Source organism: Balearica regulorum, chromosome 19 (assembly GCF_011004875.1).
Source record: "Balearica regulorum gibbericeps isolate bBalReg1 chromosome 19, bBalReg1.pri, whole genome shotgun sequence".
NCBI classification, from domain to species: domain Eukaryota; kingdom Metazoa; phylum Chordata; class Aves; order Gruiformes; family Gruidae; genus Balearica; species Balearica regulorum.
The window spans coordinates 8,427,522-8,454,342 of record NC_046202.1 but is presented as its reverse complement, the minus strand read 5'-3'; the positions used below and the strand labels follow the sequence as shown (position 1 = coordinate 8,454,342).

At 42.9% G+C, this 26,821-nt stretch overlaps 1 long non-coding RNA gene across 1 annotated transcript in view; it reads right to left on the bottom strand.

Annotated features, from left to right (window-relative positions):
- Positions 1-24,112, bottom strand: part of LOC142604503 (uncharacterized) — a 56,022-nt gene extending 31,910 nt beyond the window's left edge. The window contains exon 1 of the long non-coding RNA XR_012838364.1: positions 23,994-24,112. This is a non-coding gene — a long non-coding RNA (uncharacterized LOC142604503). The remainder of the gene's footprint in view (positions 1-23,993) is intronic.
- Positions 24,113-26,821: the final 2,709 nt, after the last annotated feature.

The following is a 26,821-nucleotide window of genomic DNA, read 5'->3' as shown; positions in this document are numbered from 1 at the left end:
TGATGGATTACTGTGTACCTTTAGACGTTAATAGTGAAAATGCTCCTCTTATTCACTGCTGGAAAGAAAATGATTTTAGAAAGCTGTTCGTGTCATTTGATAGTGTCCAGTTTTTCCACTGAGGAAAGCAAAACCTGAAACCCACACGATGGTTCAGTTTTTCCCTTGGCAAAACCCAGCAAAGCGCTGCTCAGCATATATATACACCTCTTGCTGCCGCTTCTGAAATCTGTCAGGGATTAATGCAGTGATGCCAGCAGGCAGCCAGAGCAAGGCACAATCCAAGGCCACCTGAGTCTGGTTTGCAGGGGAATACCTGAGACCATGGCAAAAATTGCACACAAGTTTTGATCCAGCTATAAATATTTGCAATGTTACAGCATGTTGATATCCCACTGGAGCTCCCATCCCTGGCAGGGAGAGAGGAAGTGCCACCACATTGCAAAAAAGTAATCCCTGTGACTCACAACTGAAAAATAGCCGCATAAAAGTTAGTTTGAGTTCAAATTTTCACCCTAAACTGTAGTCAACAGAGGGAGAAATTAGCACCTATGGAGGGCTATTCATCCCATCCCAAGATAGCTATCTGAGATGGGTATGGTGAATTGATGCTGGAGGTGCCAGTATCTTTCGACAGGGACTATAAAAGGAGCCTAGATGATTATCTTAGGCTAGACACCTAACTTTTAGGCAGAGTCAGTTAAGGTGAATCTCTGTTGAAACGAAATGAGTGGTGGTTTCGCCTTTGCCTTCAGTGGGGCCAGGTTTTCACCACGGCAACCTGAACAGATTAGAAAAGAAAAACAGAAAAGGGAAGCACATCTATAAGGGAATGAAATATTTATTTTCCCCTATTCACAGAGAGCAATTAAGATATAAAGAGATTAGGGGAATTCTTCACAGACACGAAGCGGGCTTGTATTGAACAAGAAAGGAGGCTTTGGAGTCTGCAGGCACAACTTGAGCTATCAGCCACCCTGCCTTGCTCCCAGGAAAAGCATCATGCAAATTTTAGGAGGAAGGAATCGCGGTAGACGTGCCATCTGGGAGGATGATGGACAACAAGCTGACTAGGAATAAATAGCAAAACATAATAAATTCCAAACCATGCCAACAGCAACTGTTGTGCTATGAATTAACACTGCTATTAAATGTTTACGCACACACTTCTGTCAGCACCTGTCAGCATTTATGCAATACATACGTTGGCAAATCTGTATTACGTTATTTCTTGCAACTGATCTGCATTAATACTGCCCGTGCACATGTTCAAGCAAATTGCTACACTTCTTTTTGACCTATCCATGTACAAAAGGTGCAGCAGTTCACAGTATTTTATGCCTATGCAGCAAATTACAGTTTTATGTGCTAGGTAGCAGAGCAAGCCTGGGGGATAGGGGGCAGCAAAGGAAAAAGAAAGAGGAGCAGGGAAGGACAAGGGACCTGGAAAGCCCCCAGCCAGGGAAGGAGGATGCTCAAGGAGATGGTGGTGGGCTTAGGGCAAAGCTGGGTTCACCCCAAACCAGGCCAGAGAAGGGGAGTCACACGATAAGCCTCCCTGAGCAGGAAGAAGAGTCTGGGGGTGGGGGGAAGCCCCAAAATACAGCCCTAAGCTGCAGCCCCAATAGAAAGGAAAAATCATTTGGCCAGGGCTTCTACTAAAATCACAGTGCAGAGAACAGAGCTATGCTATAGCCAGTAAGATGGACTGCAGTGCTCCCTGCGCCCAAGTACTTAAATTAACTTTCCCCCTTCAATTCCTTCTTTTTGCTCTTTTCTCCCTTCCCCCAGCCCAGAGTGCAGTAACTGGGGTGGAGGAGATAAAAATGTATAATTAAGGGAGTTACCACTTGCTAAAGCTGGAGACCGCTCGAGCAAAAGACAGGGTTTGTGGTGACAGAGCTAAATCTGGGACCCACCAATTGTTGCTAATGATGAGAGCCTGTGGTTACTGTGCCACCCAGGCGGAATTGGTGGAAAGACGAGCTTGTTATTGCAAAAGTAGCATTTGTGCCCCACCTCTCCTCTGTGCAAGCGGATTTCTGAGGCTTGCAAACATGGGATGTTTGCAGGGCACGGAGACAACTGCACAGATGCAGGCAGAGCAGCAGGAACCCAAACAAGGTCCAGCAGCGCAAGCTGGTGCTTGATCTGACCACTGCACATGGACATCCTCGCTCCTTGGCCAGGTTTAATCTGAGCATGGGTCTTAGGCCAGGGGGGACACGTGCTGCAGAGGAGACGACGACGTACGGTGCCTTTCAGGGCTACTGCAGGACTTGGGAACTGTTCATGTTCTCTCTCTCCCTGTGTTTGTGCACACAGAGTGTGAACTTTTGTCTTTTTACCCTCAATTCATTTGAAGTAGCAAAAGAAGGAGCCAAACCCGTCTTTTAAAAAAGCAAACCTTCAGAGTTGCTCCTCCTGGCCTGATGGAGAGAAAATTTTGTGGAAATCGAGGCCACAGAAGAATCCAGAGCCTGGTGTGAGATGCAGGACAGAGGCAGAGTTATCTGATGTTCCTGACAGTTGTGTGCCACGTAACACCCCATCAAGCTCACCTTGAACTTGAGTTGCAAAGGCCATTTGCGCTTAGCACAATCAGAAGGCCCAACTGAAATCTAAAAATGAGTAAGGATATTGTATTGCCATTTTTCTGTGTGAATTACACAGGATTCAAAGAGAGCAGGGAGTGAATGGATTACTCTGGCCATATTTACCCTCAGTCAACCATATTAATTCATCAACTATATTCCTATGTCTTGAAAAACGTGATTTTGATTCAAACTAAAGAAGGAGGTTTATACTTTACATTGGAATTAACATGACAAGCAATTAGCAGATCATCAAGAATAAGACTTCTCTTAATAGTACTAATAAAAAGGGAGATATTTCTTAATGCAGTTCCTAGGATTAATAATTGCCATTCTGATAGAGTCAGAATTTCCAGCATGAGCCGTTCCCTCCATAGCCACAGGTGCAGATGGATGAAGCAGCTCAGACAAGCTGAAGTTGATCACATTTTCCATGTAAAAGGGCACAGTAATTACAACTGATGAGGGTGCTGGAGCCAAAACTCTGGGTCTTGGTAGGGAAAAAAACCAGATTTGTAATCAACAGGGGTAGCCACAGGAGAAGTTTTAAAATCCTAATTTAAAAACACTTAGCAGTAGCATGCTATGCTCCTACAATTACTGAGTACCAGGACATTAGAGGAGAGGTAATAAGTGTCCCCGGAAAGTGCTGCTATACAGGGTGACTCTTCAGCTTTACTGGGATTTCCACATCTGAAACTCATGTTTTTTCTTCTATTTAAGGAAGGTACAGAGTATTTTAGTGCATCTCCAAGATTAAGTGGAAAACTGAAGAGGTTGCTGTTTAAGATTCAGTTTTGAGGACTGAAGTCAGCCTGTAGGGATAACAGCTCTAGATCCCCATCCTGGAGTTAGAACACCCTTGCAAAACAGAAACATTAAGTGTAATAATGTAAGTGTGCATGTGTGTCTTTAAATAGCGTTTGCTTTGCTGAAAAGGACGCAAAGATCTTGTCTTGCTGAATAGTAAATCGACAGCACTTAAAAGTTGAATTTCCAAATGAGTTCAGCCCCCAGTTTGAAGAGCAGCTTTGTACCACAGAGTGATTTTTGTTTGTCTAAATGAGTGCTAAGATCCTTGGAAATCTTTACTCCTGGTTGTGGGTTCTGCATACTTTAAAACATGCCCTTGGTCTCTTCTAACACACTGAACCCCGAGGAGAAATACCAGTAGGGTTAGAAACCACCACCAGATATATTTTGAGCTTGATTGCCTGTATTATCTTAACACCCTATTGCTCTAAAACCTCTGAAAACTACGTATCTCATCTTTCTATTGTTATTACACCCAAAGGATATGTCTACACCGCAGCATTGAGATGCCCATGCCAGCTTTCAACAAGCTCGCTCTGGTACTGGAAACAGGCTAGCTGCAGCAGCAACCGACCAAATTTCCTCTGCAGGCTAATTTACCCAGCTTCTCCTGCCCCGCTGAAGGTGGCTGCAAAAGAAAGCAACGTGATCTTGGCTTGACTCTTCTGGCAACACACAAATGCAATAGGGCAACCACTCCGATTAGCTTGCTCCCACACCATCTGTTTTCCAAGGCTACATGGACTTTCTGGCACAGAGATTCCCGTTTGAAGATATGAGCTTGTGTACAACAGTTTACCATAACCAGCAAAGCCGAGCTGACACTCCCTCCCTCAGAAGCAGCAACAGTTTTGCCCCCCTCCCCCCCCTTTTTTTTTGGTAACCCTTTGCCTATTTTGCATTGCTGGGTACCATGACAGTATCACATTGCATGGGGGCAACTGCTGAGATCTCTGCATTCGAGGCTTGTTTGTTGGCATGGAGCGGATCATCTCGTGGGTACAAGATGTCATGGCCAAGCAGACATAGGAAGGAAAAGCTGATCCCCGAAATCACAACAGGTTTCAGGCCACTCTGCAACAGCCCCGTAGCTCTCAGGTGAGAGGCAGCACTGAAACTTCACCAGACTGCGGGGCAAGGGGAGCGAGGAATCACAGTCCCTGCAGTGCCGCCCTGGAAGGCGCAGCGAAGGCAGGAGGGCTGCACGGCCCCTCTCCTCACGCTCCTTCCTCTGTCTGGCAGCGATGGAGCAGCTCTAAACACAATGCAGAACCCAGGCCAAAACCCATAGCCACTCTGTCTGTCTAACTCTGTCTGGCAGTGGTGCAGTACATTATTACCTTCTGTAATTCCCCCAAGTTATTTAGGGCTGTCTCCTTATTATCTCGATATCTTGGCTCCCATAATAATTACAGACCCAGTTTTACAAGGGCAATTTTTTTTTTTTCTTGATTAGTTTCCAGGATTCTGTTGTTGCATCAAAGCTGTGCTAGTTTTTGTGTATTCCTGACAGATGTCTACTGGGGGAATTACAGGATGGGCATGCAAAGAGGAAACCATCTACGGTGAGATTAAGGAAACAAAGAACAGTTCTGTGACATTAAAAAAAAAGAAAAAAGGACATTTCTCACACATGGGAGCATATACACACGGCTGGTCAGATGAACACACACGCACACACACTGGCACTTGAGTTTCTGTCGTTCGTCCCTGCTTTTGCGTATCCAGAGCACAGCATGTTACAGAAGTGCTGTAAGAACATCCTCCGTATATGCAAGTATAAGTAGGAATTAAACAGAATTTGCCATATCTAATTTCTTACTATTTCTGCTGAAAGTCATTGTTTCTAGCCAAACCTCTCAAAGCCCGTTATAAAGGAGCTGGTTGTTAATCATGCTTTTCACAGAAAGGAAACTTTGGTGAAAAGTAATGAAGTGGCTAGCTAAAAGCAACTTGGGATCCAGTGGCTGAGCTAGGAATAAAGCAGAGGTCTGCAGAGTCCTTCCCACCTTCCCCACAAGCTCACAGGAGTATTTGTTCCTCCCTGAACTCAACCTGTGCAACAAAGTCCGCTCTGTGTCTGCTGCACCTTCGCTTGCTGCGTGTCTTCAACTCGCAAGCAGGATTTGGCCAAGAATAAACAACAACAACAACAAAACACCCTGGTTATTTGTACTACAGTGGTGCCTAAAAAAATACTAATTATCTATAACAGAGCAGTGCCTGCAGGCCTCAGGTGAGACTGGCACCCTATTGTGCTAGGTGTTACACAAAACAGATTATAAAAAGATGGTCCCTGCCCTGAAGAGCTTACAGTCTAATTAGGCAAGAGAAGGAGTGGGTGGAAACAAGTTCAGAGAGATAGAGTAACTGATTCAGTATCTCCCAAAGCAGAGCTAGCTAACAGTTTCCTGGCCTCTGAACTAGTGCCTAAACCACGCAGATTCCCTCAAAACATAAGGGTCTTCGTGCTGTCTGTTGGCTTCTATCTTGAGGCTCCCAAGCAGTTGACAAAGGCAACAACTTTGCAGCTCTGAAGCTGCCTTGGAAAGTGCCTCTGGTCTCTATTGCTTACACAGAGAGGTCAGGCCCCAAGCAGGGGTGTCTGAAGCTCGACAGCGAAAACAACCATGCTGCGACCAGGAACCATGCCTGCCACCACCATTGTCAGCAGTGAGCGGCCCCTCTACCTGTTTGTCTGCTTCAGCAAAGGGTGCTTCTGTGAAAGCGTGTTTTTAGCCACTACCAAAGGCAGAGGATTGGACTTGTTGGACAAAGAGCTCAATCTGGAATGGCAAATCCTCTATATTAAGGGCTGGTGATGAGTAGATCAAACCGTGTGTCAAGTAAATCACCCACTCAGTCCAGAACCATACATGAAAAAACAATTAGAGATTAGCCCATAGAGTGCATAACTGGCAATACGTCAGCTACAAATCATTTTAAAAGCATGTAGCTGATCTAGCTTCCTTAATTCCTTGAGTTGTTGATTCCAATTATCAGCAGCCAAGTAGCAAAAGGTTTTTTATCCCAGAAGATTTCTTACTTTTGGATACAATAAAAGTCAATTTATTCGATGATTACTAGGACATGGGCAGTTAATAGGTTGCGTCTGTTCTTTCTCCCCTCAGATACTTCAGAGTGGATCCATTAACACATTTACAGACTAGACTTAAACAATAATAGTGCTTCTCCTTCTCTGGGGGTAACCAAACCAACCCACTTTTTGTACAGGGCTCCGAGATGTTTTTTACTATTACAGCTCCAGAGGAATTTACATAATTGGTTATGAATAATTCGTAACTTGTCTAAGAGTCTCCATGTAGCTATCTGATTTACTACAGCTTCCCACTCCAGAACCAGCAGAAGATTTTAATACAGTTTTTAATTGCAAGATCATAATTTAAGCATATCAGTGCTGCCTAATGTAGACGGGACGTGAGAGGAACTCTTCTCCACAACCTCCCCCTGTACCTGATATCTAGCTATGGGAGGACTCGCAAGGCCCTGGAGAGGCAGCTGAGATCACCTGCAGGGCAGGGAGCAAACACCACTGTCTTCAGTGCAGACCTCTCTCCCTCTCCTTTATGTATTTGCCTCCAATTTACTTGCTTTTTGCAGGGAGGAAGGGAAGAAAAGCCTCGTGGTTTAAGCATTAGCCTGCTAGGGATGTCTGTGTGGAGATCTCTGTGCACCTTTGTTCACTCCTTTAGTCTGACCATAAGAGCAATAATACATCCCTCCCCATGGGTAAGGCTGCTGGAAGGTAAGTAGGCAATACTCCAGGGATGGTTGGATGCTCTTGGACCAGGTTTATAGGGAAAACAAATAACCTTCATCAGGCTGGGGTGCTGGGGGGAAGTGACATGCAATGACAAAGACGTAGACATTGAAAAAGCAATCTGTGCACTTAAACTTGCATGATGGGAAGTGTTGTTTCTAAGCATGCCATTTTGGGAATTTGTCCCTGTCATGCAGACGGGGATGGACATAATAATCTGATTTTGCATAGGTACAAATAAGACTCTTGCCTGTACAAAAATCAGAGATCAATGCCAGTGACTGAGATGGCGTGTAGGAGAGCCAGCTTGAAAGCCAGTGAAATAAAGTGGGAGAGCCCCTGCACGAAGGAGACCTGTGGCCTCTGGGTGTGTGCCTTGGCCCACGTGCTACTGCCCACCAGGGTTTTACCAGGGTTCGGTATCCCTCTGCTCTGTGCCCCTGTGGGTGCTCTCGTGCCTCAGTGTTGAGGTTCCCATGTAAGACCTTAACCCGGGTCTGGGCAGCCTCCTTTGCCCAGGCACCTCATCTTACAGAATTTGCAGGAACTAGCTTTCTTCCGAAACCTCCATCCAGTTTGGAAAAAATCAGCCATCAGATCCAAAGGCACTGAGCACCACAGACTGACGGCACTGGCTCTGTTTCTTAAGAAAATGGCACTAAAAAAAGGATTCTACCTTTTCACTCAGTTGGAAGAAAGTATAAACCACAGGACTGCAACAAACTTCCTCTCATTTTTTCCCTATATGATGTTTTTGCTTCAGCAAACTGAATTTAGGACTGGGTCACTGAATCAAATCGTTTTCTCCCACAGGAAACCTCTTCATGTAGCCCATTTAATTATTAATATTTCTGCCCCCTAGTTCAACAAAATCATGGGAACACTCCTAAATTTGTTTAACTTAAAGCAACTGTGAATTTTCAGCTGACTCCAACTGGCATTTCATAAGACAAAGGACATGCTGATGTGCCTTACAAAACACTGGTTTAATAAAAGATGCTCTATCTCTTTCTACAAATTTCACTATGCAAAGGGTAAATAATCGCTTAAACTCAGTCTTTAGTCAAGAGAGCATAAGCTTCACTGAGGCAAGTCCCCAATGAGACTTAAGCATATGCCTAAATGCTTCCTCTGAATTGGGGACTGAACAACTAATTTGCCTTTGCTATGATAGGTCCTTTACTGTATTTTTTTTTCCTTCAGTTACACTTTCTTTTAAAAAAAATTAATCCCATCAAACTACTAAAAGAGCCACGTCACTTCCTTCAAGTTTCTTCCCAGCATTTATAAAAAAGATGGTTTATTGTCCTGAAACCAAAACCATTACAGCCTGTCAAAACCTTTCTGTAAGGCGGCAGCTAGCTGAATAATACATTTCACATTAAATTACACAACTGTGTCATCGGGCTAACATTAAAGGTAAGTCATTAATAAAAAGAGAAAATAAAGTGGTCCTTAATTATACAAGACATTAAAAGGCTGAATGTTTTGCTTCTGCAGCACACTCACTTTGTGAGAATAAACGTTTTAAGACCAGTGTGAACTTTTCTCTGTGGAAATTACAGCTCAGAGATAATCCCTTACACCCGCTAATGCAGCTGATTGCTGCGAGATGTGTCCTTATGCACCTTCTGACTTCTTGGTGCTAGTCCTACGGAGGAAGCCAGTTTGCAATCCTCAGCTCGCACACACAGTTTTTGCTTTTGTTTTGTTATTTATGGGGGACATTTTCAAAAGACTCAGGTGAAAGCACTTAATAGCTAAACCCCATTGATTTTCTGTAAAAATAGGGCATCTCGGTGCTTTTGACAAATATCCAAATACACTTTGGAAATTGGAGCCTAACAGGATAAAGCCAAAGGAGCATCAATGGAATCCAGGCAACGAAACCTCAGTGTTCAGGGCCAGGCGTAGCCATAACAAGGACAGCGGTAAGGAGAGAGGGGCACTTGCAAGCAGACAGCTATTTCTGCATCAGCAGAGGACAAGAGAGGCACACCACCCCTCCTGCTCGCCAGCTCCCAGGTAAATCCACACCTGGGAACCCCACAGCCCTGCTTCAGGAATTGAAATCACGTTGGGACAGTGTGTCTTCCACAAATCTCCATACATAATGCTTTCTCGACCTTACAACTAAGAGCAGAAAATCCTTGGACCATGAACTCCTATAGGAAAACCACAGATTTAAAGCTTTTGGGAACAGTCACCATTTTTGCCTGCAAAATACCTTTTCCCAGCAGAAAAGCAATCCACTGTTTTCTTTATCCTCCTTCCTGGCTCCTCCTTTACCCTCCAGCTTCCAGAAATGCAAAGCTACCATTTTGAGAATGTGAATCCTCTATCATTCCTCATCAACCAAGCCAGCCTTGCCTTGCGGAACAGGACTAAGAGAGGCCCCATTTTCAGTGGCTCGCTGCGAAGCCCTGAGGTACACCTGCAAGCCTGAGCTAACTAAAGAGTGAGTTTTCTAGCAGAACCCGTAACATACTTCAGTTCATGGTTTGATGCAGAGCAAGCCATGCACAGTCCACAAGTCACCATTGTTTGGTAGGCGCAGAGGGTTAAGTAGGAGTGTGCTAAAGCAAAGGTTTAGGAAAAGAAGGGTTAAGGGTGCACAGGAATATCTGTGACATGCTTGTACCAACCATAACCCTTCTCGGCCCACAGAACCACAGTTAAGTTGAGTAACTTTGTGTTAGCCTGCTTTTGAGGATTTGAGTCAGGTAGGCTGTGGATCTTTCCCCTGGGAGGGTAGAGCCCGAGTTCTCCAACAGAAACAAATTAGAAGGAAAATTTCCAAGGAAACATGAGAGGCTGCAAAAAGTGTTGGTTTGTGTGGAAAATTTTTGCCTTATTTTTCCTGAAAAAATAAATGCCTAAAAACAAAAGTATTTTGGCCAAACCTCTGAGTTTTTCAGTATTTGAATTTCTGAAGCATAAAAAAACCAAACAAAACTCTTCTTGGGAACAGTAGATAAAAAAAAACCTGAAATGAATTTCCATTTAGTTTTCATTTCAATTGTCTGCTTTATTATGGCACTAATCCTAGCTTTTTTCTTTTTTTTTAAAGAAACAAACTTTTCAGCATTGCAGTTACCCCAAGATTCAGAACACGTCTGTGTTGTGGATACAGCCTTTCATCAAGTAGACTAAAGTTTTCCACAAAATTTCAGTGCTGGGGAGCCATCATCTAAGGCTTTGCCTCACGTAGCCAAATTGGCCAGAAATTAGTTTGTAACGAAAACATCAGGGATTTAACCATGTGCACGTCCCAAATCATGCGTCTACAATCTAATCAACTGGTTTTCTTTCTGTAAATGCCAATAGAATATTTGCTACGTATTAAAGGATGCTAATAACATTTACAAGACAAAATTAAATTCTTCCCATGGAGCACAGTATCTGCCCCCACTTTGCACTCTCTGTGCTTCAGCACCACAGTAGAACAAGATGCACAGGGTACATTGAAATTAGTTTGCAAACTGGAGGGATGTTTTAGTGATTTCCTCGTGTGAAGGCACCCTCTCTCTGGTGCCTACTAAATCATCCTTGCCAAACATTATTTACCCCTGAAGCTAACAAAAATACTTTGAAGAGCAAGTCTCAGCATACCAAGTGTTAAATATTTCACATATGCAGGGGTAGCCTTCACATTAAAAGATGTCTACTTTACCTCAGGATAATTAACACATTTGAACTGTCCTGGGGTTAAAAAAAAAAAAAAAAAAAGAAAAAAGCATAAAACCAAAACAAAACAGAAAAAACTTCAACACCAAGTAAAGACCAGACACCTGAAGTTAACCATGAAGTACCTTCGTCAGTGTTAACCCCAGGAGAAGATAAAGGGCTGGTTTTGGTGGATGTCCTTCACAGGAAAAGTCTGGGCTTCCCTTTATTATGTATAAGCTTTGCTGAACTCAGTTGCCCCTGGGTAAAGAGCAGAAAAAAAAAGAATAAAAGAAAGAACCTCAGGGGGTGCAGTCCCAGTCCCCCTGACATGGACAAAATAGCAAGAGATGTACACCTCAAGGAGGCTAGCCAGGATGAAGAGGACTGGCCACCACAGGGTACAACAGAGCAACACCTTCCTTTTCCAGTGGCAGACCATGAAAACTACCTTGTGCCAACTCACCTCACACGCTCACTTATTTCGCCTGCCTGCCTCCCTCAGCAGCTCCCTTCCTGTTCCTCGGGAGCAATCAAGCCAGGTGAAAGGAGCACATTTTTTAGGGAGTCCCCTGCTAAAATACCAACAGCACATTCTGGCTGCATTTCAGATCAACTTCCTTTCCACCTCTCACCCCCAGCCTTTGAAACACTAAGGAATAACGATTCACTTGCAGACACCGTTAGATTTCCATTATTAAACACTTATTCCTGTCTGGCCGTGGAGTGGTACAGAAATTACTGCAAGTACACACACACCCCAAGACACTCACACACTTCCGCAAGAGACACCTCTACTAGGAGGCACACGAACTGGATGGGAGAGCAGAGGGCTGGAGACTGTGGCAATTACTCAGAATAACAGAATGTGAGCCTTGTGCTTTCAAGGGGAGCATTTGCATTGCTGCGGCATTTTCCATTGTGGCTGAGAAGGAAATCAGTTGGAAAACCAAATAAATCATCAAGGCCCCATCTGCACAGCCTCAACGAGGCTCTCGGGGCAGGACTTCTACCAGGTAGATGAGGATCTCCTGGAGTCTCCTGTGCTGCTGGGACTGCAAAGCAGCTTTGGAGCCCACAAGTGGTGCCAAGCGATCAGCAGAGCATCACTGGAGCCTTGGTGATGAGCAGCTGATCAATGGAGCAGCACTACTGCCTGTATTGCTGCCAGGCAATTACTGGAGCTGCACTCGGCAGTATTAGTGCAAGGTGCTCTGTGGAGCAGCACTGGTATTTGTATTGCTGCCATTTCATCAGCGAAGTGGCACTGGAGTCTGTCTCCGTGACAGCTGATCAATAAGGAGGAATATAATAATCATAATGTGGTGTTTTACAGGATATGGGCCTTTAACCTAAGGACCTCGAATCCCTTTTCAAGATGTTCATTAAGCCACAAATTCCACACACGTGGAGACGATCACAAATATCCAGATCACCAAGGTACTGCAAACTCATCTTTGCTCTTGTTGTATAGACGGGTGATCTGAGATGCCATGGATGGTTACACGTCCTGGTTTAATTCCCAGTGATACGAAGGGCAGGTTGAAAATAGGTCCTCAATACAGAAAGTCTAAACCAGAATGGATTCTCCAACAGGCTTTCCAGAAAACCCAGCTAAAAATATCACAATGAAAGCTAAAACATGCTGAAAATAAAAACACATCTGACACCAGGCTTACAGGTCATTCTTTTTAAATCCTGAGAAGTCCATGACAGACTTCAGCACACAAACAGAAATGGGGAATGCCTTAGTGAAAGCCAGCACCACCAATGCCTCAGCAGGGCCACAGTCTCACCTTCTCTCTGTTCCCTCACCACGAAAGTATCCTCCAACTTCAAAAGAGAAATAAAATTCCAGTGTATAAACTCCCAGTGCTGCACCATCCAAATCTTTCACGGTGCTTTTTCCAGCAAGTCTGTCAAAGAGCTTGGCTAAGGTATTATTTTCCTGAGCTTCCAATTCAGTATCACCATGCCTAAGCAAGCTGCTCAGCTCAACAATTCTTGTTTCAAAGTTACAGAGGCCAAGCCTAGCTAATCTTTCTTTATAATTCATTCCCCAAATCCCTGAATAACTTTGGTTGCCCTATGCTGCCCCTTCTGCATTCTCAAATGTGCGGCACGCTTCCCATAATAAGGTAACTAAAACCGCACACAATAGCCTACGTGTTTTATTTCACGTTCCCCACTGATTAATGCTGAATGCTTCCACACAGTACATCCACACGCTTTACACTTAATGCTTCAATATATATATATAGTGCAATAACCTCGTTGCTTTTACTTTACAGCTGCCAATTTGTGCAGATGGCCATAGTGTATTAGTCACCACCAACACTCCCCTCCTCCTCCTCCCAACAGTCTTGTTCTCGGTCAGCGTTTCACATGGCATTTCCTTTCAAGGTATCTATGGCTATTTTTGGCCCGAGAGTTCCTGGTATATTAAACGCAATGAGCCACATCCTCAGCTGGTGTAAATCTGCACAGCCCTAATTCAGTCAGTGGAGCTCTGCCAATTCACAAGTGGAAAGAGTCCCATAAATCAGTTATCAAACCAATACATTAAGGCCGCTTATTTAAACTGCTTCTGCGTTGTTTTTTATTTATTTACAGATAACCCATGGCATCTTAAGGATGATGGTCCTGCACCACAAAGCCCACAAAGTATGGGCTGACTTGACTGGGAATAAGGACAGACACAGACAGGTCAGCTCAACTCACCATCGCACCACCACACTCAAGCACTACTCTGAAATTAGTGAAAAACCTTTTCTGTTTGGTCTCCTTTAGCCTGAGCAGCAGTTTGTTTCAAGCCTAGAATGGGCAAAGACCATTTTATACATAAGGGAAACAAAAGCGCAACTAAAATTGACCCTTGCCACACCTCCCCATCCTGAAGTGCTTCCTGGCTGTGACATCCTCTATTTTCTGTCCAAAAGCCAATTTTTAACCAGTCTCTACCCTGGCTTTTCAGAGCAGTTTGTTTCATACAAAGTCTTCCCAAACGCTTGATAATCTGGCTCAGCAGCAGCTCCACGTATCGTGGTTACAGCCTTGAGACACTGGAGAGGAACAAGGCACAATGGAAAAAACCCAACCTCTTAGACTCCTGCCTCAGTTCCTTAATGTTTTGAGGTGAATGATTGAGGCTCTAAGAAAAAGCCTCCTGACAACAAGATCTATTAGTGTATGGAATAATCTTCCAAGGGAAGCGATGGAAACATTGCTGCTTGGCACACAGCTAGTGTTTGTCCAGACTAGTTTTTAAATATACAATCCTGAGTTGGCAGAGGAAAAGTCTAGCCGAGGTAGTTGCTCTTATCTATCTCCATATTCCAGGATAAATCAGGTCATCTCCTTTGTTCTAGTCTAAAAATTGAGGAATGCACTTAATTCATGCAGTTTTAATCAGCTATGATCTCCCTTTTATGATCCACATGGGTTGTATCTTATTAAATTAGATATATCTAGCTGTTTCTTTTTAATCATCAAGTTTTTCTAATATAGGGCAGCAGCACTATCGAGCACAGCTGGCATGAACCAGGGCTGTGAACATCTTCAGGTCTCTTTTTGGCTATGCCCCAGGCTCCCAGGCAAGTAAATAAACCCATAAAATAAAATATAATAAAATAAAAATCACTCCCTAATTTGTTTTTGTCACTCAGAGAGCCTGGGACTGACTTTCAGAGGATACGAGTGGTCATGGCTCTGGTCAAAGTCACTGGTTGAGGGGATCTGGGCTAAATTTATGAAAAGGAGGAAAGGACACAAAGGCATTTAGATACCACAGCACTTTGTGTGGTATAAAACCATGAAAAAAAGACCCGTACTGCGAGACGAATTCAGATTGAAAAGCACTGCATCCTGCCACAGAGATTGGGAATTTTGTGAGTGTAAACAATAACTATAGTGCTCCAAACTGGAAAGCAAGACCAAGTCCTGCAGTCCAGTCTCCTGACTGATAGCTAGAGAATTTTGCTTTCAGAAAGACCAGTAGCAAAAAAAACCAAACAACTATAAACATATGATATTAGGGATTATACACATGATGTCAGTAAAAGCAATGACTGGAGGCTCCTTCTACATTGTTCGTGCATCAGCCAGCTGGATACAACACAGAAGCAACACGAGAACATAGCAGATTTCTACCTTTTGCCCTCCCAAGGACTTTGCATGCAATCCTGGGCATGACACATGTCCATACAACAAAAATGAATGCTGAAGGGTACATAGATATAATTTTATTTGTTTTGTACAGCAACCAGCACTGCGAGGCCCTGATCCTGAACAAGGCCTCTCAGGAAGGATTTGTACCCATCATCCTTCAGCACAAAGAAACCTCAATATCACTAACTCATTTGGCTGCCCTTAAAAAATTTGCCCCAACAGAGGAAACTTCAGGTAGGAGGCTCTATGAGATTTTGTCCATTTGTTATACTCCAACTTATTCCTTGAATTCACTGGAAAGAACTTTTTTAGTGATACAAAATTGAGAAGCAATAAATATACATTCAGATGAATGTAAAAAACAATAAATAAGATACAGAGCAGCCACTCCAGCAACCATAAATTTAGCCGTATTTTTCCTTCTGAGGCCTCTATATCAGATCTCATCTCCTGTAGGAGACTAGTTTTCTTTCCTTCAATTCCCAAATGCTCATCTATTGTTTTGAAAATGAAAAGCCTGACAGCAGAACAGGACATCTTTTTAAGAACATGTCTGATACTACAGAGTCACAGTAACTCTGGTATTGCTTAAGATTCAAACCACTGTTACTTACTTCAGAGTCTGCACCATTACTCAGTACAAAACTGAGCAAGTGTGCTAAATTTGGGCAAATTGTGACTGAAGAGGGTATAGCGGGTCAGAATACAGACAAGATGCAATGGATTTAATAGAGGGCACAGTCACATTTGGGGGCAGTGAATAGTTTTCTTGAGGAGGATTGAAGAATCGAAAATAATGCATGCTTTCTTGAGCAGTTATTTTGTAATTACTCCTAAGGTTGGTATGGGTTTGTGAGCTTCTTATAAATACGATGGCAACAGGACTTTATCAAGCATATTAAAGCAGATGAAAAATCTTTTGGTTATTATCAATTCTACTCCATAGATGCTTCTTGTGCAAAATAACTCATTCTTAACTTGATATTCAGAAGGACAAATCTACTAGTCTCACCATTGAAGAGGTACTCACTGGTGTTTGCAAGCATTGCCTATTCCTATTTTCTACCTGGAGCACCATTGTGTTTAGCAAAGTAGTTTTACCCCTAAAAGGTATACATATGGATCTTAAAGTTCTCTGGAAAACCAAAGCTATTGGGGGCCTCCTGAACTACTTGTTATCACTTTGAAGCATCTGGCTCGTGGTCAGCTGTTTCATGTTACTAACTTCTACATTTGTTTCTGAAGAAATTAGCACAGCTTCCTTCAGTGCTACATTCTGCAGCGGTTTTGGTTTTGATTGTAACATCTCGTTGTTCATCTTGAAATCAAAGTCATTTATGGAAGCTGCAGAATTTTAATGTTCCTCAGATTCAAAAGCATTTGTTTAACCATCACCAGACAAGGAGATGAATAAGAGAGACTGTCTGCTCTTGATTTAGTGGGACCAGATTTTTAGAAGAGCTCAGCAACCAGTGTATGTCTTCAACACACTAACTTCTTTGGACAGCCTGGGTATTTATTACAGTGCTTAAATGAGAACAACTCTCACAAAACCCATGACCTTAGTGAACTGGACAGTTAATACACACTATACATTCCTGTATTTCCATCTGAAGGAGGGGATTTATTCATAACCTCAACCTGCAATTTAAAAGCAGCTTTTGATTCTCATTATTTCTGCATCTGTTTCATTGTTCACCCAAAAGGCCCATCTACAGGATTTTTGAGCTATGAGCTGTGTTTAAGAATCACTGCCTAATACAAAATGATATGCAGGACAAAAACAAAGAGACAGTATCTTCTTAGGTTACTTTTGTTTAAGCCCTACACAGAGAACAGAATAGATTAAAGCAGTGGGAAAATAAGAGATCGAGTCTTGTGATGTGGCATAGAGTGCTCCTTCCAGCCAACCGCACTTCATTTTTCTCCACTGATGCTTCCAAGTGGTTTTCTAGGATACCCCTGAGCAGAACTCATTGTAATAACTGGAGGAAATAAATTAATGGAGAATTACCACAAGGTTCATCTAAGAGAAGTTTTGATAAACAACACTTCCAGGCTGAGATATTCAGTGCTGCCTGAGGAATGTGGACTTTCCCACTCCTGTCGAACTGAATGGGTATCTGTACCTCTGAGTCAAGCTGGGAAGTGGCTGCCACAACCACCAAAAGCAATTCTGGATTTCAGGTGCAATCAGAGATCAAGAAGTGCCTTTAAACTGAAAAATTCTGACAAAGAAAAAGGTGAAACAAAAAGTGTTTGACCTATCCAGCTGGCATCACTAGCAGACTTAGTCTCAGCAAGCAAACTCTTGGGTGAGTTGCAATCTCTGCGCTCTCAGTCTCAGTCAAGAAAATTGCACAATCTTCAGATGGAGAAGAAGAGACAGAAAAATGGACAACAGTGGAATCACAGCCCAAATGCCACCACAGACACAGAGAGATGTCCCACGCACATGCAAGCCAGAACGGAAGCTTATAAAAATCTAGGCAAATTAAATATTATCATATTGCTTCTATCTAGATTGTTCCCGGGCAAAGCCCTCCCTTGGCAAATGGGCTTGCCCCTGAGCATTATTTAAGTCCGTTCCAGACCAGGACTTAGGCAAACCTTAATTGGTGCATGGGCTTTAGGTTGGCTGGCTGTATGGACAAAACATTTTCCACTTGAAATGGTTTTGAAACCACTGCTGACACCTATGCAGCCACAGATACATCAGGCACTTCTGTATCTTTAAAAAGCAACACACACACCTGGCACTCTGAACTCAGTTTCTACCTCATTTGTACCCATGGGATGCTGGTGAAGTCATCATGATTGCACAGGATAAACGAAGGTTGAAGTTGGCCTGTTTAAATTAGGATTTTTTTTTTTAAACCGGTATATTCTTCCCATTGCTAAATCTTTTACAGAGGCTACTAAGGTAGAGAGCTGCTGAGCTAATCCTCTTTGACTCCCTGCCATCCTGGCAGGTACAGCAAAGCCTAAGGTAAAAGTGGAGCATCAAAAGGAAAATTAATGTCTTCTAACAGCAATTAGAGGAAATTATTTAGATATAAATCTTGTTTTATATCTTCTCATACTTGTTTTTCAATCTTTCCCCTTTGATTTTTTTTTCCTTTCAGGCTTTTCAGAAAGAAACATTTAAAATCCATCCTGTAAACCAGTGGCATAATTAGCTGCATGTTACACCTGGTATTTTACTCTTCTACAGAGTAATTCCTTTGAGCTTTCTTTTTTACTAAGCCCTGAGGTCTCCTGAAACTGAATCTACTTGTTCTCTCATTGCAGGCTGACAGGAGTTTGAGGGGAACCAACACCCGGGCAGGGACTGTGGGGTGCCCTCCCACCAGACCCCCTCAGCTGCTGCAGCAGGTACCGGAGGTGCCAGGTGCTGGCAGGGCCTCCCATGGCAGGCGAATGCACCTCCCAGTCACCCACACTTGGCCTGCGCCATGAAGCAATGCATGTAACCTAATTGTACTCTGATAACATCAAACAAAGTCTCTCTGATCCAGCACCTGGCAAGTCGCCACTCTATCTGGGGTCTGATCTGACAAGCTTGCCGATTGATCAAATCATTATCTGGTAGTGTAGGTGTATCGTCTAACACGAGCCAAATTCCTTCAGTTGCTTCTTCTCTTTTCTAGAGAGGATACAAGGCTCCAGCAGGCTCCTTCCCCCTGCAGTACATGACTGATGGCTTCAGCAGCATCTTTTACGAAATGCAGAGAGTGGCTAACGTTCACCCAAGGAGGCTATGCTTTTTGCTTCCCGAATGTAGAAGAGTTACTTTGCCCATAATATTATCATAGAAAACAAAAACAACCCCAACAAAAAACCAACCAACCAAAACAAAAAAAAAAACAAACAAAAAAAGAAAACAGTTAGCTCTTCTCAGTGGCACAGCAATCTACATTTCCAGAGACAGCCAGGCACAGCTAAAACGGCAACCCTTCGTTTTGAGCAGCTTTGCTTTTGTCCCCATACCAAGAGGGCGAGTAGAGCATGGTGGGATCCAAAGTCTCAGAGGGGCATTTCTCAGAGAAAAAGGGTGGCAGTCAACCACACTGCAAAACTTTGCAGACACTACTCATCATTAAGCTCGTGGTGAAGCCATTCAGTTTGTGACATATCCCGCCCAACTAATGAGTCCCAAAGGAATGAAGACAACACAGGTGGATGTTTTTCCTAACAACTCTTTTCCTCCTTTTGTAATCTTCATCCTCAGAGGTAAAGAAAGGGCTTGGCAGGGGCAGGAGATGGTATCCTCATTTTAGCACCACCGATTCAGGTCAGCATTTAATCTGGCCACCTTGTGGCACTTCCCAGAGTCCTATTTCAAAGTAAGCTATCCAAGGTAATTTATTTGGTTTCTATGCTTTATTTTATCCGCATAAATAATGAAAAAAAGTCCACAGGGAACAGGCACTCCATACTTATCATAATATGTAACTTAGTTCCCCAGAGACTGAGTATGTACAGAACAGCTAATAAATGGTTCAAAAAAAACTGGGTCATTAAATCTTGTTTTATATCTTCTTGTTTCCATCAAAGTATGCAGGAGTGGAAATTCTCTTTCTAAGACAGGCTCCTACTTTTCAGCCAACTGGGAATAGAGCCAGCTGAAAAGAGAGAACCCCACATACAGCACTGACAGCTGTGCACAAAATTCATGAGCTCAAGAGACAGACTGCTGCAGAGACAGGTGTCCGAGATCTAAGTTTAGCTTGAAAGATTAAAACAGCATCTACAAAGAATGCATTTATTCTAATCCTCTCTGTACTAGGAACTACACATGCATCACTGATCTACGCATCCTGGAAACATTTGAGATATGTCTTTCTCCTGTAGGATTTCATCCCATTGTGTTCAGGGATAAAATAGGTTAGTGTTAAGACCACAGAAATGCACAAACCCAGCAGAGAGAGATGTTCCTGCTGTCTGAAGAGGGGTTGCAAGCGGTCAGGATCTACGGTTACAGAGGAGGTAGGAGTCAGGCTTGTGTGGCAGTGACGGCTGCCCACCCTGGCAGCAAGCAACCCCACCCCAGATGTTCTCAACACAATGAGGATGTCTTATGTAAATAAGAGCTGGGAGGCAGATCAGGTGTGGTTCTTGCAAGACAAATGTGCTTGGGAATTATGTATGATTCCATGTTTAGCTACCCTGGTATAAATCCAGAGTAATTCTTTTGATCTTAAAGCAGCACTGCTCTAAATATACATTAAATGGAAGAACATACCCACTATCCTCAGAAGAGCCAAAGGTACAGGAGGACTCAACCTTTCCACCTTCACAGTGTAGCTACGGGTTTGAGAGAGGCTCTCTTCCCCTCGGTGGCATAACTGGGTGAAGAATCAATTTCCTTGTAACAAACCATAGATACAGCACAGCAGATTTTGATGCTTTAAGCTTGTAGTGTCTAAATTAGAGACAGTCTGGGAAGGCAGGAGACCCAGTTTTTACATTCACAAGAACAAAGGATGAATCACTCAGTATCATGTGATATAGTGCAGTTGCATATATAATTGTCTATCAATACAGATAGAAATTATCATATGTTAATACAAAGAGAATTTGATAATCTGGAGGACATCAAAGTAATGAAGTCAACAATAAGACAGGCTCAATAAACTTCACCTCCTTCACTCAATAAGACAAGGGGCAGGTGCTCACCTTTGGAAAGCCACAGAGCAAAATTCCTGGGTTGATAATAAAAGATTTATAGATTCTTTTCGCTCTGCGATACAGAACATATTGAACCATAATGCCAGAATTTTTAGAACAATTCTCACTCCCAAAGAAACAAGAATAACAGAGGGCAGGGTAACTTAAAAGGGCAGTCATTCTTTAACCACAGAATTCCTCTATATATCTAATTTCCACAGATTCAAGAAAATTCCCCAGTCTTGTTCAGGGAATGGAATTTCACGGTCATGAAAATTTGCAAATACTTGTTTAATTCAGCACTTTCACAGGGAGACAACATATCATTTCTAAGATCTCATGGCAAAGCTGCTCCTAAGGCTATCACAGAGATTATTTAGTTGGCGCCAACCAGCACAAAATTATAATACATGGCTGGAACTGCCATACAATTCTTGCAAGCAGAAGTAATCCCTATCCTTGCATCATCAGCTCTACCAAGCAGGAGGTCATGTGATGGGTGCTCCAGACAACGTGGGGGAGGACAGAAGTAGGGAGGATGTTTTTCATTTATGTATTTAACATATCTTTAATGGGCACCTGAGAACTGAAGCCACAGAGTAACTTTTCTGCAGCCTCTGGGAAAACCTCTTGGTGAATTGGCTGGAGAGAGAGGGGATGCAGGGGAGAGGAACAGAGCACAACTGCAGCTGGTAGATAAACCTGCCTACAGAGGTAGTCACAACCACACACAACTGCTGCATTTATAATTTTGAACATCCCCACAGCATGCAGAAAAACCTCTTCTCACTGGGGAAGAACTCCTCCATACCCACTTTACCGATCACTCAAGATTTGGTCACGTTCTCCCACCACTCCAGCATCCCAAACACCTAGGAAATAATAATAAGCATCACCCCTGCAAAACCCCTGCGTGGTAGGGAAGCACTGGCTGTCCCTGCTGTGCGGAGCGGGACATAGGGTGCGCAGACTAAGCATCTTGCCTCAGATTTCCCCAGTACGAGTGTGGCAGACTTCCAGAACGTACTGCTTTCACAGCAGGATCAGCTTTCCATGCCGAAGAACGGTTTGGAGGGGGAGCAGTGGGGAACTCCATGGGCTGTACGTCAAAGCCTCTTCCTAGGGCTTTCCCACAAGCAGATGGCAAACTGACTCCCAGTTAGCAACTCATCACTAAATGAAAAACATCTTCCCCTTCCATTCTCATTTGGGGCAGGCTCATGTGTTAACTGTTTAGCTTTGTTTACAGGCTCCTTTGGTTTTTTGCAGATTCTTTCCCTTGTACAATAGCAGATACAAAAAAAAAAAAAAGAGACTAATGATAAAAACCCATCAGTCCAACGCTGAAATTCATGAACATCACTCGGGTTTCTGACAACCCAAGCATCTTGGCTTTGTTGAGATTCATCAGTAATTCACAGCTGCTTCTTCCCTCTCCCTGGCTTGCCCCTGGGATCCCAGACTCTCACAGCCTCACCACAGCTTCAGGACACAACAGGCCAGGCGAGGTCCCATGCCTCACAGCGGTGAGACCCTCCAAGAAGTGGTCTCCTCAGAAGTACGAGATGAAAACTCAAGGGGAAGGAGCACTAACATTTATTTGAAAGGGAGAAAACCAGCCTGGGTAGCAAATCTAACAACTTTGTCCCAGAGTTAAACCCCAAGTTACTCCACATCAAGAGCAAATGGTTGTTTCTTCCTTCCAAGGCTGGGGACACCACTACCATTCCTGCTCCACCCATCCCATGTCAACACAGGAAGCCCAGATCCAATCCCGCCACCAGACTCATTCTTTTCTCCTCCTACTCAGTAGCATATTACAAGGCCACTAAATTAAAAAGAATGTTCTTTAATTCTTCAGCTTTCAATCCTCCCCTTCCCAAGCACTGCTTCTTTATAGATGTCAAACCAGTTTGACAATATTACGGTTATTTTGGTGTACGTGTGGATTTTGGAGCAATATTTAACTAAATTAGATATATGTGTAAAATATACACAAGAGTATCTAGATATTAGGTGGGGTGTTATTATATAAAGGCAAGAATAAAGGCCATTTATATTACAGGATACAGATTTGTGCACAGGTATGCTGGTTATAAGTGAACTAATAGCTCAGGCATTTTATGCAGCATTATTCATGACTTTCATATTAAGCTATCCATATTATTTTAAATTCTATTTTATGTTACCCATATTATTTTTAATCTGTGCCATTTATGAGGCCTTAGTGGAAGAGGTCTGCTGTTATGTTGTGGTGAAGCCTCTGTAGCATGACTACAGGCGTGTGTGGTGCAGGACTGCGCCATTATGCTAAGCAGCCAGCCTTGAGCGTATGCTCCAAGTACAAGATCATCATTGCTTCAGACAACGCATAGTGTGGCATTAGCTCAGTGTCCTCATTGTCTGTCTATGTTCCTTGCAAGTAAGAAGTAGCTCACTGGCCAGAGGCCAGTGCTCTTCAAACCAATCTGCAAATGGCCTAATCAGAGCTGTGATCTGTTCTGTATACTCAATTTGTTGAGTCACATCAATTTGTTGAGTTTCCTCTCCCATTAGAAATACATGCAAGTGCCGTTTTCTAAACATATTAACTCTCTTCAGGCTATTTTGTTGTGTAAACAGAGAGGCAAGTGACTAGGCATTACAGTCAAAAAACCGATGATCATCATGGCCTAAATTCTTTACAACTTCACCAGTTTTGTTACACTAGCTTTATGTATCTTTGTTTCATGATACCATTTTGAGAATTATGCTGTGGCCTCTTCCCTAGACAACTCCAGCTTAATTGCAGTTAGAAAATAAAACAATACACTATGCAGGGGAAGGATGCTCTTCAGTTAAATAGAAAAAGTTGCACCTTTTTCAGCCATGCTCAAAGACCCACCCAATACCTAGAACGCCAATGGCAATTAACCTTGAGGTTGCCAAAGCCACAATTTACAAGTGGTCCCGCCGCCACCATCCTGGGACCTTTGCTCAATTACAGATCAGAGATCTTCCCACCACTGCCTGTCCTCCAACCCTGTGCTATCCTGAACCACGTCTGGAGCCAGCACAGGCTCGGGGCACAGAAGCCAACCCACAACAATCCCACCATTCCCACTTCTCACCGCTCCTCCCCAGCTCTGCTCCTCTCCACTGCCCATGGGGAGAGGTAAGCTGGCCTCAAAACAAGTCCTAGGAGGGCCCAACTTGCAGATTAGGAGGGCAATATAACTGGCTTTGCTGCAGGCTGCCAGAAACAACACGGAGACTGGTTAAGGTAACTTCAAGGTCAACATCAAGTACTGCTGTAGACATACCCTTTCTCTTGAATTTTCTGCCAGTATCTTGTCAGCCTCTCCCCATCACTTCTGTGAGGTACAGTCATCTTCTTGATTGCCGTTGTCCATCCCAGAACTGGCTCATTTTGGATAGGGCTCTGTACACTGTGAAGCAAACCATAAAATAGGATTATTCATAGGCTGCTGCTTCACAGGATGTTTTCCATGCTGCCATGCACAGCTTGTACAAAGGTAAAGATTTTCAGCTTTCTTCCCTCTGTACAGTAAAAACTTCAGACCAATATTTGTTCCTTTTTGTGTTATAAGATCACAACCAAGCTGCCAATCATCTAGCCAAGAGGGTTATGCAAGAGTCAGGTTTACAGTAAAGTTGTACAAATTTTATAGCACCACAAACACTTTAACTACCATGATGCTTAAAACTCAAGAGCATTTGGAGAACAAGGAGAGTTATTCAAGCTCCACACCATTTTGGCTGCATGTTTTCCAGGTGTATGATTTCACCACATGGAAAAACACAGCCATTGCCAAAGTGAACTCATAAAAACCTTTGATGAGTAAAGTTTGGATAAGCACAAATCATTTGAACCGACAGTTGGTCCAATTCTCAAAGGGGTTTGGCAGACATAATATAATTCGTGGTTTCACACACAGGCCATTTTCCCCTCCCTTCTCCCCCCCCCCCCCCCCCATCCCCCATCTTCACAAATTCGGAAGATGTTGTTCTAGAAGGTGCACTGGGTTGGGTTTGCTATGTTTTTCTTTTCCCCCGAAGGGTTAGGCACCACACTATTGCAACTCAAAGCCATTTGGGGCTGTGAGTAAGCTAGCAAACAGGTTTTCCAGAACTGTGTTTAGATAGTTGCATGATCTGCCTAATAGACATTTAAAAAAAAAAAAAAAAAAAGAAAAAATTAAACTCTAGGTCTCTCACCACCCATTTGCTAGCAGGCAGGTAACATAAGGCAAACGCTTTAACAATCTCTTCCTCCGACACATTTGGACATGTTATTTCAAGATGTGTGGCGTCATTTAAGGCTGTGCCATGAGATAACACAGTATTTACAATCTCTGGGCTGGGAGCAATATTGCTACAGCTTTTAGACATTATTGACATAATATTTTCTTTGATAAACAATCTATCAGGAAATTGTCAAAATCATAACTGAGGTAATGCCAGGGACTACGCAATTCTACACGGTCCAGGAGGCAACTAGAAGTAACATTAGAGAGCATAGACACAATGAAAATTACTCCTGTTCCAAACAGCTTTTGTTAAACCCTGCTATAGAGAAAAGCGTTCATTTACAGCTCACATGGTCTCCTCTCTATCCAAATGGGATGACTGGATAGACAGCAGAGGTATTCCCAATTAACCTCTCCATAAGTAAGAGCAAAACTTGCTTGCTCCTCCAGAACTGGAGTGAAATTCCCATCCCTTTAAATAGAAAATTTGCCATTTACCAGTAATTAGTAAGTTTGGGATACTCAGATGTATTTGAGCCATAAGAATTCTGCATTTTGCACTCCACAATACAAATGAGGAACAGGTAGATATTACACGTTTAAATTCTATAGCATGAATTATAGTTCTCAGTAGACTTTATGCACCTCAACTTCAACAAGTCACTATGTCATCTGATACCTATGTGAACAGAGTTACAGCAAATAAGTAGGGCTTTCCCCCCATTCATTTTATGATTTTTTTCCACAGTTCAGAATAATTTGTAAACTGATGCTTGCCATTTGTAACTTTCTAACATAGACACCAAATCTAAAATATTTAAATTACCTAAGAAGAAACTTTGAGTGGTCACATGAGGTGCCTCTGTCCCTTGCTCAGACATATAAAAGAGAATCAGCTGCAGTTCCATAGCACAGAGTTTTGAAATTCACTCTCCGTGCAAGCTTTGCCATATTTCTTTAGAAGCTTTTCCAATGAATGCTCCTGAAAATTCATGCCTGCACATTAACTGGATGGAATAATCAGGGTAAGCACATGCAAAATGAGAGGTAAACTGAATCACCTTTTTGTTTGCTTTTTTGAAATTTTTAGGTTTTGCGCAATTTGCCATAATCCTCCCCTTTTCTTTAACCCTCACAAATAAACAGTATTTCCTCCTACAGAAACTCCAGGGATGGGACAGAAGTTGCCCTCATGCAAGTCAGAGGCAAAAACGAACCAGAATTATGCACAACAATCTCAGAATATCACCATCTTCTCACATCTGCCTACAGTGAGGTCCAGTTTTCCAAGGAAACCACATGTATAATGGTGTTATAATTGCCCTTCTCTTTCAAAACGTCCATGTTTGGGACCTCAAATGTGCCACTTTATCACGTACATTAACCCCCGGGCCATAGCTGGCAAGGTTGCAAATGACCTGGGCCTTCCCTTCCTTTCCATAGGACCCAATACTGACATACTCCCCTTGACTTCAATCAAGCCCCTAAGTCTTAACATGCTTCCACATTCAGCTTCTTGGTTTGTTTTTAAGTGATCAAGCTCACACAAGTCTAACGATTCCCTTCAGTTTTACAAGCATATTCATGTTTGCTGTCAAACGCATGAGTTAATTTTCTGCAGGCTATTGCAAGAGAGCAACCATTAATTACTGCAACAGTACAAAATGCCTTTTTATTTAGAAATGTATTTCAAAATGTTTTTGGTGATTATACCATCACTCTCCCATACTAGGTAGTGACTAGTAAATAGTTTATCTACTCTGAATTTGTAGAAGGTTGGTGTATTTTGATTTCCAATAGAATAATATTTCCTCTGCCCTGCCATTTCCCTTGTGCGTGAACTCATTTTTACCTTTTTTTATTATTATTCTGTGCTTTTA